Genomic DNA, 17,040 nt, shown 5'->3' with positions numbered 1-17,040 from the left:
CCTCGTTATAGACTCCCCTACCTTTGGGAAAAGATTTTGACTATCTACCTTATCTATGCCCCTCATTATTTTATAGACTTCTATAAGATCACCCCTTAACCTCCTACTCTCCAGGGAAAAAAGTCCCAGTCTATCCAACCTCTCCCTATAAGTCAAACCATCAAGTATAGAGGATATAGAAGTAAAGTGTATATGGACTTTCAAAAGGCATTTGATAAAGTGCCACATTGTAGGCTTATCAGCAAAATTGTGGCCCATGGAATAAAGGGGGCAGTAGCAGCATGGACAGAGAGTAGTGGTGAATGCTTGTTTTTTGGACTGGAGGGAGGTGTTCAGTGGTGTTCCCCAGGGGTTGGTGCTGGGACCACTGCTTTTCTTGATATTTATTAATGACTTGGACTTGGGTGTACAGGGCACAATTTCAAAATTTGCAGATGACACAAAACTTGGAACGGTAGTAAACAGCGAGGAGGATAGTGATAGATTTCAAGAGGATATAGACAGGCTGGTGGCATGGGCGGACACGTGCAAAGTGATACATTTCTGTAGGAAGAATGAGGAGAGGCAATATAAACTAGAGGGCACAATTCTAAAAAGGATACAGAAACAGAGAGACCTGGGGGTATACGTGCACAAATCATTGAAGATGGCAGGGCAGGTTGAGAAAGCGGTTTAAAAAAGTATATGGGGTCCTGGGCTTTATAAATAGAGGCATAGAGTACAAAAGTATGGAAGTCATGATGAATCTTTATAAAACACTGGTTCAGCCTCAGCTGAAGTATTGTATTGTGTCCAGTTCTGGGCACCGCACTTTAGGAAGGACGTGAAGGCCTGAGAGAGGGTGCAGAAGAGATTTACTAGAATGATTCCAGGGATGAGGGACTTCAGTTACGTGGATAGACTGGAGAAGCTGGGATTGTTCTCCTTGGAACAGAGACGGTTGTGAGGAGATTTAATCGAGGTATTCAAAATCATGAAGTGTCTGGACAGAGCAGATAGAGAGAAACTGTTCCCATTGGTGGAAAGGTCAAGAACCAGAGGACATTGATTTAAGGTGATTGGCAAAAGAATCAAAGGTGACATGAGGAAAAACTTTTTTACACAGCGAGTGGTTAGGATCTGGAATGCGCTGCCAGAGGGGGTGGTGGAGGCAGATTCAATCATGGCCTTCAAAAGGGAACGGAATAAGTACTTGAAAGGAAAAAAATTGCAGGGCTACAGGGATAGGGTGGGGGAGTGGGACCAGCTGGATTGCTCTTGCATAGAGCCTGCACAGACTCGATGGGCCGATTTCCTCCTTCCATGCTGTAACCTTTCTATGATCCTATGAACTGCAAATCAGAGAGGGGGGCAGGAGAAAGAGAGAGAGAGCTCATGGGGCTTGGAAAAAATCGGAGGGTTGGGGAGGTGGTGGAACGTGGACAATATCGGGGGAGGGGTTGGAGGTCATTGGGGAGTAATCAGGGGCTCAGGCATGGGGGAGTTGGACATCGAGAGTTGGAGATTGGAGAGGGGATATCAGGAGTTGGAGATCGGAGAGTGGAGATCAGAGAGTTGGTGGAGATCAGAGAGTTGGTGGAGATCAGAGAGTTGGTGGAGATCAGAGAGTTGGTGGAGATCAGAGAGTTGGTGGAGATCAGAGAGTTGGTGGAGATCAGAGAGTTGGTGGACATCAGAGAGTTGGTGGACATCAGAGAGTTGGTGGACATCAGAGAGTTGGTGGAGATCAGAGAGTTGGTGGAGATCAGAGAGTTGGTGGACATCAGAGAGTTGGTGGACATCAGAGAGTTGGTGGACATCAGAGAGTTGGTGGACATCAGAGAGTTGGTGGACATCAGAGAGTTGGTGGACATCAGAGAGTTGGTGGACATCAGAGAGTTGGTGGACATCAGAGAGGGAAAATTGGGGCTCAGACATCGGAGAGGGGGCATCGAGGGTTGGGGGGGTCAGACATCGGGGTTTGGCGGTGTTGGCCAATTGCAGGGATCCTATCGGCCAGGTGGGCTTGTTGGGCCTGAATGAAGCACTCCTGCTCCTCCGGGCCCACAAACAGTGCAATAAAAGCCCTCACCTCATGGATCCGACCCTTCCCCCCTGCTTTCACCTGACGTGAATCAGAAGCGATGGGAAACCCGAACAGGTAAGGTAAAAATCACTAAGCGTCCAATAGACAAAATATAAAGTACCTTAAGTATCGCGATGAGGTACATTGCCCCTTCAAGTATCGGCCTGCTGGACTAAAGTAGGGGCAGGACTTCCAGGTGACTGCTATGCACATGCACACAGATCTGCCTGGGGAAAACACAAAAATGGGCGGATTGGAGGCAGGGATTCGGACCGCTCCCAAAAAATCGATTTCCTCTGCCCCCACGCCCAACCCAACCGATCATGGGAACTAAAATCATGCACAGTAACTCCTCAATAACGTGAATCACGGTAACTCCTCACTAAAGTGAATCACTGTAACTCCTCACTAACGTGAGTCACGGTAACTCCTCACTAAAGTGAATCACTGTAACTCCTCACTAACGTGAGTCACGGTAACTCCTCACTAAAGTGAATCAATGTAACTCCTCACTAACGTGAGTCACGGTAACTCCTCACTAACGTGAATCACTGTAACTCCTCACTAACGTGAGTCACGGTAACTCCTCACTAAAGTGAATCAATGTAACTCCTCACTAAAGTCAATCACTGTAACTCCTCACTAAAGTCAATCACTGTAACTCCTCACTAAAGTCAATCACTGTAACTCCTCACTAAAGTCAATCACTGTAACTCCTCACTAAAGTCAATCACTGTAACTCCTCACTAAAGTGAATCACTGTAACTCCTCACTAAAGTCAATCACAGTAACTCCTCACTAAAGTGAATCACGATAACTCCTCACTAAAGTCAATCACTGTAACTCCTCACTAAAGTCAATCACTGTAACTCCTCACTAAAGTCAATCACTGTAACTCCTCACTAAAGTGAATCACGATAACTCCTCACTAAAGTCAATCACTGTAACTCCTCACTAAAGTCAATCACTGTAACTCCTCACTAAAGTCAATCACTGTAACTCCTCACTAAAGTCAATCACTGTAACTCCTCACTAAAGTCAATCACTGTAACTCCTCACTAAAGTGAATCACTGTAACTCCTCACTAAAGTCAATCACTGTAACTCCTCACTAAAGTCAATCACTGTAACTCCTCACTAAAGTGAATCACTGTAACTCCTCACTAAAGTCAATCACTGTAACTCCTCACTAAAGTGAATCACGATAACTCCTCACTAAAGTCAATCACTGTAACTCCTCACTAAAGTCAATCACTGTAACTCCTCACTAAAGTCAATCACTGTAACTCCTCACTAAAGTGAATCACGATAACTCCTCACTAAAGTCAATCACTGTAACTCCTCACTAAAGTCAATCACTGTAACTCCTCACTAAAGTCAATCACTGTAACTCCTCACTAACGTGAATCACTGTAACTCCTCACTAAAGTGAATCACTGTAACTCCTCACTAAAGTCAATCACTGTAACTCCTCACTAAAGTCAATCACTGTAACTCCTCACTAACGTGAATCACTGTAACTCCTCACTAAAGTGAATCACGGTAACTCCTCACTAAAGTGAATCACTGTAACTCCTCACTAAAGTCAATCACTGTAACTCCTCACTAAAGTGAATCACGATAACTCCTCACTAAAGTGAATCACTGTAACTCCTCACTAAAGTCAATCACTGTAACTCCTCACTAAAGTCAATCACTGTAACTCCTCACTAAAGTCAATCACTGTAACTCCTCACTAAAGTCAATCACTGTAACTCCTCACTAAAGTGAATCACGATAACTCCTCACTAAAGTGAATCACTGTAACTCCTCACTAAAGTGAATCACTGTAACTCCTCACTAAAGTGAATCACTGTAACTCCTCACTAAAGTGAATCACGATAACTCCTCACTAAAGTCAATCACTGTAACTCCTCACTAAAGTCAATCACTGTAACTCCTCACTAAAGTCAATCACTGTAACTCCTCACTAAAGTCAATCACTGTAACTCCTCACTAAAGTCAATCACTGTAACTCCTCACTAACGTGAATCACTGTAACTCCTCACTAAAGTGAATCACTGTAACTCCTCACTAAAGTCAATCACTGTAACTCCTCACTAAAGTCAATCACTGTAACTCCTCACTAACGTGAATCACTGTAACTCCTCACTAAAGTCAATCACTGTAACTCCTCACTAAAGTCAATCACTGTAACTCCTCACGAAAGTCAATCACTGTAACTCCTCACTAAAGTGAATCACTGTAACTCCTCACTAAAGTGAATCACTGTAACTCCTCACGAAAGTCAATCACTGTAACTCTTCACTAAAGTGAATCACTGTAACTCCTCACTGAAGTCAATCACTGTAACTCCTCACTAAAGTCAATCACTGTAACTCCTCACTAAAGTCAATCACTGTAACTCCTCACTAAAGTCAATCACTGTAACTCCTCACTAAAGTCAATCACTGTAACTCCTCACGAAAGTCAATCACTGTAACTCCTCACTAAAGTGAATCACAGTAACTCCTCACTAAAGTCAATCACTGCAACTCCTCACTAAAATCAATCACTGTAACTCCTCACTAAAGTCAATCACTGTAACTCCTCACTAAAGTCAATCACTGTAACTCCTCACTAAAGTCAATCACTGTAACTCCTCACTAAAGTCAATCACTGTAACTCCTCACTAAAGTGAATCACTGTAACTCCTCACTAAAGTTAATCACTGTAACTCCTCACTAAAGTCAATCACTGTAACTCCTCACTAAAGTCAATCACTGTAACTCCTCACTAAAGTCAATCACTGTAACTCCTCACTAAAGTCAATCACTGTAACTCCTCACTAAAGTGAATCACTGTAACTCCTCACTAAAGGGAATCACTGTAACTCCTCACTAAAGTCAATCACTGTAACTCCTCACCAAAGTCAATCACTGTAACTCCTCACTAAAGTCAATCACTGTAACTCCTCACTAATGTCAATCACAGTAACTCCTCACTAAAGTCAATCACTGTAACTCCTCACTAAAGTGAATCACTGTAACTCCTCACTAAAGTCAATCACTGTAACTCCTCACTAAAGTGAATCACTGTAACTCCTCACTAAAGTGAATCACTGTAACTCCTCACTAAAGTCAATCACTGTAACTCCTCACTAAAGTCAATCACTGTAACTCCTCACTAAAGTCAATCACTGTAACTCCTCACTAAAGTCAATCACTGTAACTCCTCACTAAAGTGAATCGCTGTAACTCCTCACTAAAGTCAATCACTGTAACTCCTCACTAAAGTCAATCACTGTAACTCCTCACTAAAGTCAATCACTGTAACTCCTCACTAAAGGGAATCACTGTAACTCCTCACTAAAGTCAATCACTGTAACTCCTCACTAAAGTCAATCACTGTAACTCCTCACTAAAGTGAATCACTGTAACTCCTCACTAAAGGGAATCACTGTAACTCCTCACTAAAGTCAATCACTGTAACTCCTCACTAAAGGGAATCACTGTAACTCCTCACTAAAGTCAATCACTGTAACTCCTCACTAAAGTCAATCACTGTAACTCCTCACTAAAGTGAATCACTGTAACTCCTCACTAAAGTCAATCACTGTAACTCCTCACTAAAGTCAATCACTGTAACTCCTCACTAAAGTCAATCACTGTAACTCCTCACTAAAGTCAATCACTGTAACTCCTCACTAAAGTGAATCACTGTAACTCCTCACTAAAGTCAATCACTGTAACTCCTCACTAAAGTCAATCACTGTAACTCCTCACTAAAGTCAATCACTGTAACTCCTCACTAAAGTCAATCACTGTAACTCCGCACTAAAGTCAATCACTGTAACTCCTCACTAAAGGGAATCACTGTAACTCCGCACTAAAGTCAATCACTGTAACTCCTCACTAAAGGGAATCACTGTAACTCCTCACTAAAGGGAATCACTGTAACTCCTCACTAAAGTCAATCACTGTAACTCCTCACGAAAGTCAATCACTGTAACTCCTCACTAAAGGGAATCACTGTAACTCCTCACTAAAGTCAATCACTGTAACTCCTCACTAAAGGGAATCACTGTAACTCCACACTAAAGTCAATCACTGTAACTCCTCACTAAAGTCAATCACTGTAACTCCTCACTAAAGGGAATCACTGTAACTCCTCACTAAAGTCAATCACTGTAACTCCTCACGAAAGTCAATCACTGTAACTCCTCACGAAAGGGAATCACTGTAACTCCTCACTAAAGTCAATCACTGTAACTCCTCACTAAAGGGAATCACTGTAACTCCTCACTAAAGTCAATCACTGTAACTCCTCACTAAAGTCAATCACTGTAACTCCTCACAAAAGTCAATCACTGTAACTCCTCACTAAAGGGAATCACTGTAACTCCTCACTAAAGTCAATCACTGTAACTCCTCACGAAAGTCAATCACTGTAACTCCTCACGAAAGGGAATCACTGTAACTCCTCACTAAAGTCAATCACTGTAACTCCTCACGAAAGGGAATCACTGTAACTCCTCACTAAAGTGAATCACTGTAACTCCTCACTAAAGTCAATCACTGTAACTCCTCACTAAAGTCAATCACTGTAACTCCTCACTAAAGTCAATCACTGTAACTCCTCACTAAAGGGAATCACTGTAACTCCTCACTAAAGTCAATCACTGTAACTCCTCACTAAAGTGAATCACTGTAACTCCTCACTAAAGTGAATCACTGTAACTCCTCACTAAAGTCAATCACTGTAACTCCTCACTAAAGTCAATCACTGTAACTCCTCACTAAAGTCAATCACTGTAACTCCTCACTAAAGTGAATCGCTGTAACTCCTCACTAAAGTCAATCACTGTAACTCCTCACTAAAGTCAATCACTGTAACTCCTCACTAAAGTCAATCACTGTAACTCCTCACTAAAGGGAATCACTGTAACTCCTCACTAAAGTCAATCACTGTAACTCCTCACTAAAGTCAATCACTGTAACTCCTCACTAAAGTGAATCACTGTAACTCCTCACTAAAGGGAATCACTGTAACTCCTCACTAAAGTCAATCACTGTAACTCCTCACTAAAGGGAATCACTGTAACTCCTCACTAAAGTCAATCACTGTAACTCCTCACTAAAGTCAATCACTGTAACTCCTCACTAAAGTGAATCACTGTAACTCCTCACTAAAGTCAATCACTGTAACTCCTCACTAAAGTCAATCACTGTAACTCCTCACTAAAGTCAATCACTGTAACTCCTCACTAAAGTCAATCACTGTAACTCCTCACTAAAGTGAATCACTGTAACTCCTCACTAAAGTCAATCACTGTAACTCCTCACTAAAGTCAATCACTGTAACTCCTCACTAAAGTCAATCACTGTAACTCCTCACTAAAGTCAATCACTGTAACTCCGCACTAAAGTCAATCACTGTAACTCCTCACTAAAGGGAATCACTGTAACTCCGCACTAAAGTCAATCACTGTAACTCCTCACTAAAGGGAATCACTGTAACTCCTCACTAAAGGAAATCACTGTAACTCCTCACTAAAGTCAATCACTGTAACTCCTCACGAAAGTCAATCACTGTAACTCCTCACTAAAGGGAATCACTGTAACTCCTCACTAAAGTCAATCACTGTAACTCCTCACTAAAGGGAATCACTGTAACTCCACACTAAAGTCAATCACTGTAACTCCTCACTAAAGTCAATCACTGTAACTCCTCACTAAAGGGAATCACTGTAACTCCTCACTAAAGTCAATCACTGTAACTCCTCACGAAAGTCAATCACTGTAACTCCTCACGAAAGGGAATCACTGTAACTCCTCACTAAAGTCAATCACTGTAACTCCTCACTAAAGGGAATCACTGTATCTCCTCACTAAAGTCAATCACTGTAACTCCTCACTAAAGTCAATCACTGTAACTCCTCACTAAAGTCAATCACTGTAACTCCTCACTAAAGGGAATCACTGTAACTCCTCACTAAAGTCAATCACTGTAACTCCTCACGAAAGTCAATCACTGTAACTCCTCACGAAAGGGAATCACTGTAACTCCTCACTAAAGTCAATCACTGTAACTCCTCACTAAAGGGAATCACTGTAACTCCTCACTAAAGTGAATCACTGTAACTCCTCACTAAAGTCAATCACTGTAACTCCTCACTAAAGTCAATCACTGTAACTCCTCACTAAAGTCAATCACTGTAACTCCTCACTAAAGGGAATCACTGTAACTCCTCACTAAAGTCAATCACTGTAACTCCTCACGAAAGTCAATCACTGTAACTCCTCACGAAAGGGAATCACTGTAACTCCTCACTAAAGTCAATCACTGTAACTCCTCACTAAAGTCAATCACTGTAACTCCTCACTAAAGTCAATCACTGTAACTCCTCACTAAAGGGAATCACTGTAACTCCTCACTAAAGTCAATCACTGTAACTCCTCACTAAAGTCAATCACTGTAACTCCTCACTAAAGTCAATCACTGTAACTCCTCACTAAAGGGAATCACTGTAACTCCTCACTGAAGTCAATCACTGTAACTCCTCACTAAAGTGAATCACTGTAACTCCTCACTAAAGTCAATCACTGTAACTCCTCACTAACGTGAATCACTGTAACTCCTCACTAAAGTCAATCACTGTAACTCCTCACTAAAGTCAATCACTGTAACTCCTCACTAAAGTCAATCACTGTAACTCCTCACTAAAGTCAATCACTGTAACTCCTCACTAAAGTGAATCACGATAACTCCTCACTAAAGTCAATCACTGTAACTCCTCACTAAAGGGAATCACTGTAACTCCTCACTAAAGTCAATCACTGTAACTCCTCACTAAAGTGAATCACTGTAACTCCTCACTAAAGTGAATCACTGTAACTCCTCACTAAAGTGAATCACTGTAACTCCTCACTAACGTGAGTCACTGTAACTCCTCACTAAAGTCAATCACTGTAACTCCTCACTAAAGTGAATCACTGTAACTCCTCACTAAAGTGAATCACTGTAACTCCTCACTAAAGTCAATCACTGTAACTCCTCACTAAAGTCAATCACTGTAACTCCTCACTAAAGTCAATCACTGTAACTCCTCACTAAAGTCAATCACTGTAACTCCTCACTAAAGTCAATCACTGTAACTCCTCACTAAAGTGAATCACTGTAACTCCTCACTAAAGTGAATCACTGTAACTCCTCACTAAAGTCAATCACTGTAACTCCTCACTAAAGTCAATCACTGTAACTCCTCACTAAAGTGAATCACTGTAACTCCTCACTAAAGTGAATCACTGTAACTCCTCACTAAAGTCAATCACTGTAACTCCTCACTAAAGTCAATCACTGTAACTCCTCACTAAAGTCAATCACTGTAACTCCTCACTAAAGTCAATCACTGTAACTCCTCACTAAAGTCAATCACTGTAACTCCTCACTAAAGTCAATCACTGTAACTCCTCACTAACGTGAGTCACTGTAACTCCTCACTAAAGTGAATCACTGTAACTCCTCACTAAAGTGAATCACTGTAACTCCTCACTAAAGTCAATCACTGTAACTCCTCACGAAAGTCAATCACTGTAACTCCTCACTAAAGTGAATCACTGTAACTCCTCACTAAAGTCAATCACTGTAACTCCTCACTAAAGTCAATCACTGTAACTCCTCACTAAAGTCAATCACTGTAACTCCTCACTAACGTGAATCACTGTAACTCCTCACTAAAGTCAATCACTGTAACTCCTCACTAAAGTCAATCACTGTAACTCCGCACTAAAGTCAATCACTGTAACTCCTCACTAAAGTCAATCACTGTAACTCCTCACTAAAGTGAATCACTGTAACTCCTCACTAAAGTCAATCACTGTAACTCCTCACTAACGTGAATCACTGTAACTCCTCACTAAAGTCAATCACTGTAACTCCTCACTAAAGTCAATCACTGTAACTCCTCACTAACGTGAGTCACTGTAACTCCTCACTAAAGTGAATCACTGTAACTCCTCACTAAAGTCAATCACAGTAACTCCTCACTAAAGTGAATCATTGTAACTCCTCACTAAAGTGAATCACGATAACTCCTCACTAAAGTCAATCACTGTAACTCCTCACTAAAGTCAATCACTGTAACTCCTCACTGAAGTCAATCACTGTAACTCCTCACTAAAGTCAATCACTGTAACTCCTCACTAAAGTCAATCACTGTAACTCCGCACTAAAGTCAATCACTGTAACTCCTCACTAAAGTCAATCACTGTAACTCCTCACTGAAGTCAATCACTGTAACTCCTCACTAAAGTCAATCACTGTAACTCCTCACTAAAGTCAATCACTGTAACTCCTCACTGAAGTCAATCACTGTAACTCCTCACTAAAGTCAATCACTGTAACTCCTCACTAAAGGGAATCACTGTAACTCCTCACTAAAGTCAATCACTGTAACTCCTCACTAAAGTCAATCACTGTAACTCCTCACTAAAGTCAATCACTGTAACTCCTCACTAAAGTGAATCACTGTAACTCCTCACTAAAGTGAATCACTGTAACTCATCACTAAAGTGAATCACTGTAACTCCTCACTAAAGTGAATCACTGTAACTCCTCACTAAAGTCAATCACTGTAACTCCTCACTGACGTGAATCACTGTAACTCCTCACTAAAGTCAATCACTGTAACTCCTCACTAAAGTCAATCACTGTAACTCCTCACTAAAGTCAATCACTGTAACTCCTCACTAAAGTCAATCACAGTAACTCCTCACTAACGTGAATCACTGTAACTCCTCACTAAAGTCAATCACTGTAACTCCTCACTGACGTGAATCACTGTAACTCCTCACTAAAGTCAATCACTGTAACTCCTCACTGACGTGAATCACTGTAACTCCTCACTAAAGTCAATCACTGTAACTCCTCACTAAAGTCAATCACTGTAACTCCTCACTAAAGTGAATCACTGTAACTCCTCACTAAAGTCAATCACTGTAACTCCTCACTAAAGTGAATCACTGTAACTCCTCACTAAAGTGAATCACTGTAACTCCTCACTAAAGTGAATCACTGTAACTCCTCACTAACGTGAATCACTGTAACTCCTCACTAAAGTCAATCACTGTAACTCCTCACTAAAGTCAATCACTGTAACTGATCACTAACGTGAATCACGGTAACTCCTCACTAAAGTGAATCACGGTAACTCCTCACTAACGTGAATCACTGTCACTCCTCACTAACGTGAATCACGATAACTCTAAAGTGAGTCATGGTGGGCCTGGATTTTGTGATAAAAGAAACAACAAGCCGAACAGGACTCACCGTTATTTCAGTGCAAATCAGACAGCAACTTCCAGCGACCACATATATGCAGTTGAACACGGAAATTACTTTGCCAGGTGCCCTGCCCCTCCAGAAGCTTTGTGAGAAGGCAATCTTGTCACCTGACTCACCAGTTCCTCTAATGCCTTATGCAAATGAAGTCATCTCACCAAATAAAGGAACGTCATGTTTTTTAAGCCAAACAAGCTTTTAATAGCATGGCACAGTTTTCACGACTGCTAAATAACCTCATTGGTTCTGAAAATTTGTTTTTACTAGTGTTTCAGTCTCATTCCTTCATATTTTAATTGTTGTTGGACATTTAAGAAAAAACAACTTCACTTTTTCCTACTGTCCCTTTGATCTCAATCTTGTAACTCAATATTTCTTACCCTCTCTTGATTTCACATTGTGCACTTGATTTGACATTGAATTTAATATTCCAACTTACACTTCCTGGTTCTGTGCCTACATGCCTTATTAACATGCTTCAATCTGATTGGCTAAGAGGAGACTCCAGTTGCTTGCCCCTCCCAAAAAATCCCAGGGAACAGGTCCTTGATGGATTGAGGACCTGATGAGAGGAACAGGCAGTGCAAAAGCCCATGAATTGTCCACGGGCAAGTCCTCCAGTGTAAATCACAATAATTCTTCTCGAAAGTGAATCACAATTACACATCTCAATGGTGAATCACAATAATTCCTTTACTGAATGAAACATAGTTACCCCTCTCTAAAGTGAATCCCAATAACTCTTTAAAATAAATCACACTAATTTCTCTCTAAATTGAATCACAGTAACACCTCTCTAAAGTCAATCAGGATAACTCCTCCCAAAACTGAATCACAGTAACTTCTCTCTAAAGTGAATCATAGAATGGTTGCAGCACAGAAGGAGGCCATTCTTTTTTTTAATTTGTTCATGGGATGAGGGTGGTCGCTGGCGAGGCCGGCATTTATTGCCCATCCCTAATTGCCCTTGAGAAGGTGGTGGTGAGCCGCCTTCTTGAACCGCTGCAGTCCTTGTGGTGAAGGTTCTCCCACAGTGCTGTTAGGAAGGGAGTTCCAAGATTTTGACCCAGTGACGATGAAGGAACGGCGATATATTTCCAAGTTGGGATGGTGTGTGACTTGGAGGGAAACGTGCAGGTGGTGTTGTTCCCATGTGCCTGCTGCTCTTGTCCTTCTAGGTGGTAGAGGTCGCGGGTTTTGGAGGTGCTGTTGAAGAAGCCTTGGCGAGTTGATGCAGTGCATCCTGTGGATGGTACACACTGCAGCCACTGTGCGCCGGTGGTGAAGGGAGTGAATGTTTAGGGTGGTGGATGGGGTGCCAATCAAAGCAGGCTGCTTTGTCCTGGATGGTGTCAAGCTTCTTGAGTGTTGTTGGAGCTGCACTCATCCAGGCAAGTGGAGAGTATTCCATCACACTCCTGACTTGTGCCTTGTCGATGGTGGAAAGGCTTTGGGGAGTCAGGAGGTGAATCACTCGCCGCAGAATACCCAGCCTCTGACCAGCTCTTGTAGCCACTGTATTTATATGGCTGGTTCAGTTAAGTTTCTGGTCAATGGTGACCCCCAGGATGTTGATGGTGGGGGATTCGGCGATGGTAATGCCGTTGAATGTCAAGGGGAGGTGGTTGGACTCTCTCTTGTTGGAGATGGTCATTGCCTGGCACTTGTCTGGCGCAAATGTTACTTGCCACCTATGAGCCCAAGCCTGGAAGTTGTCCAGGTCTTGCTGCATGCGGGCTCGGACTGCTTCATTACTTGAGGGGTTGCGAATGGAACTGAACACTGTGCAATCATCAGCGAACATCCCCATTTCTGACCTTATGATGGAGGGAAGGTCATTGATGAAGCAGCTGAAGATGGTTGGGCCTAGGACACTGCCCTGAGGAACTCCTGCAGCAATGCCCTGGGGCTGAGATGATTGGCCTCCAACAACCACTATCATCTTCCTTTGTGCTAGGTATGACTCCAGCCACTGGAGAGTCTCCCGCTGATTCCCATTGACTTCAATTTTACCAGGGCTCCTTGATGCCACACTCGGTCAAATGCTGCCTTGATGTCAAGGGCAGTCACTCTCACCTCACCTATGAAACAGGCTGCTATAGTTTGATTGCTCTGCACTTGAGGACACCCCCTGATCTACCTGAATGTCGAAACCTGCCCTAGTAGGCCAAATGCATGCTCCCCGAGAGTCCTGGTGGAAGTCCGTGCTTCATTATAAAGGCATTCTGTTTGTTGGTGGTTGTCTCAAGGGCCCTCAGCGAAGGCCCTCCCTGCACAGCCAACCATCCATAGTCCCTCCTCCTTTAAATAATGTCTGTCTCAGTGAATTGCCCAACAAAGAGTGCAGAAAAGATTTACTAGGATGCTACCGGGACTTGATGGTTTGACTTATAGGGAGAGGTTGGATAGACTGAGACTGTTTTCCCTGGAGAGTAGGAGGTTTCGTGGTGATCTTATAGAAGTCTATAAAATAATGAGGGGCATAGATCAGGTAGATAGTCAAAATCTTTTCCCAAAGGTAGGGGAGTCTATAACGAGGGGACATAGATTTAAGGTGAGAGGGGAGAGATACAAAAGGGTCCAGAGGGGCAATTTTTTCACTCAAAGGGTGGTGAGTGTCTGGAACGAGCTGCCAGAGGCAGTAGTAGAGGCGGGTACAATTTTGTCTTTTAAAAAGCATTTGGACAGTTACATGGGTAAGATGGGTATAGAGGGATATGGGCCAAGTGCAGGCAATTGGGACTAGCTTAGTGGTATAAACTGGGCGACATGGACATGTTGGGCCGAAGGGCCTGTTTCCATGTTGTAAACTTCTATGATTCTATGATTCTATGATTTTCAAACTGGATGCCTGTGTCCAGCGGTGTGCCTCAGGGATCGGTGCTGGGTCCGCTGTTATTTGTTATTTATATTAATGATTTGGATGAGAATTTAGGAGGCATGGTTAGGGAACTTGGGGAAATAAATAGTGATGTCTTGAGGAGTGTACATATTACAGAGAGGGAGGTGCTGGAAGTCTTAACGCGCATCAAGGTAGATAAATCTCCGGGACCTGATGAAATGTATCCCAGGACGTTATGGGAGGTTAGGGAGGAAATTGCGGGTCCCCTAGCAGAGATATTTGAATCATCGACAGCTGCAGGTGAGGTGCCTGAAGATTGGAGGGTAGCAAATGTTGTGCCTTTGTTTAAGAAGGGCGGCAGGGAAAAGCCTGGGAACTACAGACCAGTGAGCCTGACATCTGTAGTGGGTAAGTTGTTAGAGGGTATTCTGAGGGACAGGATCTACAGGCATTTGGAGAGGCAAGGACTAATTAGGAACAGTCAGCATGGTTTTGTGAGAGGAAAATCATGTCTCACGAATTTGATTGAGTTTTTTGAAGGGGTAACCAAGAAGATAGATGAGGGCTGTGCAGTAGACGTGGTCTACATGGACTTTAGCAAAGCATTTGACAAGGTACCGCATGGTAGGTTGTTACATAAGGTTAAATCTCATGGGATCCAAGGTGAGGTAGCCAATTGGATACAAAATTGGCTTGACGACAGAAGACAGAGGGTGGTTGTCGAGGGTTGTTTTTCAAACTGGAGGCCTGTGTCCAGCGGTGTGCCTCAGGGATCGGTGCTGGGTCCGCTGTTATTTGTTATTTATATTAATGATTTGGATGAGAATTTAGGAGGCATGGTTAGTAAGTTTGCAGATGACACCAAGATTGGTGGCATTGTGGACAGTGAAGAAGGTTATCTAGGATTGCAACGGGATCTTGATAAATTGGGCCAGTGGGCCGATGAATGGCAGATGGAGTTTAATTTAGATAAATGTGAGGTGATGCATTTTGGTAGATCGAATCGGGCCAGGACCTACTCCGTTAATGGTAGGGCGTTGGGGAGAGTTATAGAACAAAGAGATCTAGGAGTACAGGTTCATAGCTCCTTGAAAGTGGAGTCACAGGTGGATAGGGTGGTGAAGAAGGCATTCAGCATGCTTGGTTTCATTGGTCAGAACATTGAATGCAGGAGTTGGGATGTCTTGTTGAAGTTGTACAGGGCATTGGTGAGGCCACACTTGGAATACTGCGTACAGTTCTGGTCACCCTATTATAGAAAGGATATTATTAAACTAGAAAGAGTGCAGAAAAGATTTACTAGGATGCTACCGGGACTTGATAGTTTGACTTACAGGGAGAGGTTAGACAGACTGGGACTTTTTTCCCTGGAGAGTAGGAGGTTTAGGGGTGATCTTATAGAAGTCTATAAAATAATGAGGGGCATAGATAAGGTCGATAGTCAAAATCTTTTCCCAAAGGTAGGGGAGTCTATAACGAGGGGGCACAGATTTAAGGTGAGAGGGGAGAGATACAAAAGGGTCCAGAGGGGCAATTTTTTCACTCAAAGGGTGGTGAGTGTCTGGAACGAGCTGCCAGAGGCAGTAGTAGAGGCGGGTACAATTTTGTCTTTTAAAAAGCATTTGGACAGTTACATGGGTAAGATGGGTATCGAGGGATATGGGCCAAGTGCAGGCAATTGGGACTAGCTTAGTGGTATAAACTGGGCGACATGGACATGTTGGGCCGAAGGGCCTGTTTCCATGTTGTAACTTCTATGATTCTATGATTCTAAAGAGCACACTGTGCCTGTTATCAGGGTGTCAAACATTAAGATGCATTTGCTGATGACCCCCATGTTGATGGAATGAAAAGTTATTCTGTTCTTCAATGCCATGGGTCTGTGAGAGGTGCCTGAATGGCCACATTTCAAAATTATGAGGGTTTTGATGGAGTAAATAGGGAGAAACTGTTTCCACTGGCAAAAGCTTCAATAACTGGAGGACACAGATTTACGGGTAATTGTCAAAAGAACCAGAGGGGAGATGAGGAGAATTATTTTTATGCAGCGAGTTGTTACGATCTGGAATGAACTGCCTGAATGATGGAAGCAGATTCAGTGATAACTTTCAAAAGGGAATTGGATAAATACTTGAAAAGGAAAAATTTGCAGAGATATGGGGAAAGAGCAGGGGAGTGGGACTAATTAGATAGCTATTTCAAAGAGTTGGCACAGGCACGATGGGCCAAATGGCCGCCTGTGCTGTAAGATTCTATAAATATTTAATGTGTTGATACAGCTTTCCTCTGCCTGCTACTTTAGTGCAGTGTCGAAATAGTGGGGAGGGAACACTGTCTGAATATATTAAGCATCCATTAACTGATTTCACCCACATGGCTCATGACACTCTACTCGTAGCTCAGTCAAAATCAAGAGCAAGTTTTAATTCCAAGGCAACAGAGTCTGAAAGGATCTGCCATCTGATCCAGAATGGCACAATTTGAGACGCTGACAGCTGATCCTTCAAGCCCATTCTATAAAGAATGCTCCAACTCCTTGGGGGTTGTGAAGGGAAAGAATTGCCAAAACCATTTTACTGCTCTCTTTATTGTTCCTTATTCTTGAATTCCAAATATCAGTTTTTCTCTGTTCCAGTTACAAAGAAAACACATTCTCAATCCTCTGGGTGGGAAGCAGAAATTATGAGAAAAACACATGCAGACAGACACACACACACACACACACACACACAAATAGAGACAGACACACACACACACACACACACAAATAGAGACAGGCACACACACACACACACAAATAGAGACAGACACAC

The 17,040-nt window shown here is 42.7% G+C and overlaps 1 protein-coding gene and 1 long non-coding RNA gene across 5 annotated transcripts in view; one reads left to right on the top strand and one right to left on the bottom strand.

Moving 5' to 3' along the window:
* The window catches only part of LOC137331691 (alpha-1,4-N-acetylglucosaminyltransferase-like), a 154,860-nt gene that overhangs the window by 22,096 nt on the left and 115,724 nt on the right, over window positions 1-17,040 (bottom strand). The window contains exon 1 of one of the 4 annotated variants that reach the window (XM_067995658.1): window positions 11,374-11,459. The exons of the other annotated variants lie outside the window; for them this stretch is intronic. The gene's annotated coding sequence lies outside the window, so the exon portion shown is untranslated. Of the gene's footprint in view, window positions 1-11,373; window positions 11,460-17,040 lie in introns of those variants that run through there. 4 annotated transcript variants of the gene reach the window in all.
* Window positions 1-17,040, top strand: part of LOC137331692 (uncharacterized) — a 52,470-nt gene that overhangs the window by 3,473 nt on the left and 31,957 nt on the right. The gene's annotated exons all lie outside the window — the stretch shown is intronic.

This window comes from Heptranchias perlo, chromosome 13 (genome assembly GCF_035084215.1).
Source record: "Heptranchias perlo isolate sHepPer1 chromosome 13, sHepPer1.hap1, whole genome shotgun sequence".
Taxonomy (NCBI): Eukaryota; Metazoa; Chordata; class Chondrichthyes; order Hexanchiformes; family Hexanchidae; genus Heptranchias; species Heptranchias perlo.
This window is presented reverse-complemented; position numbering and strand designations above follow the sequence as displayed.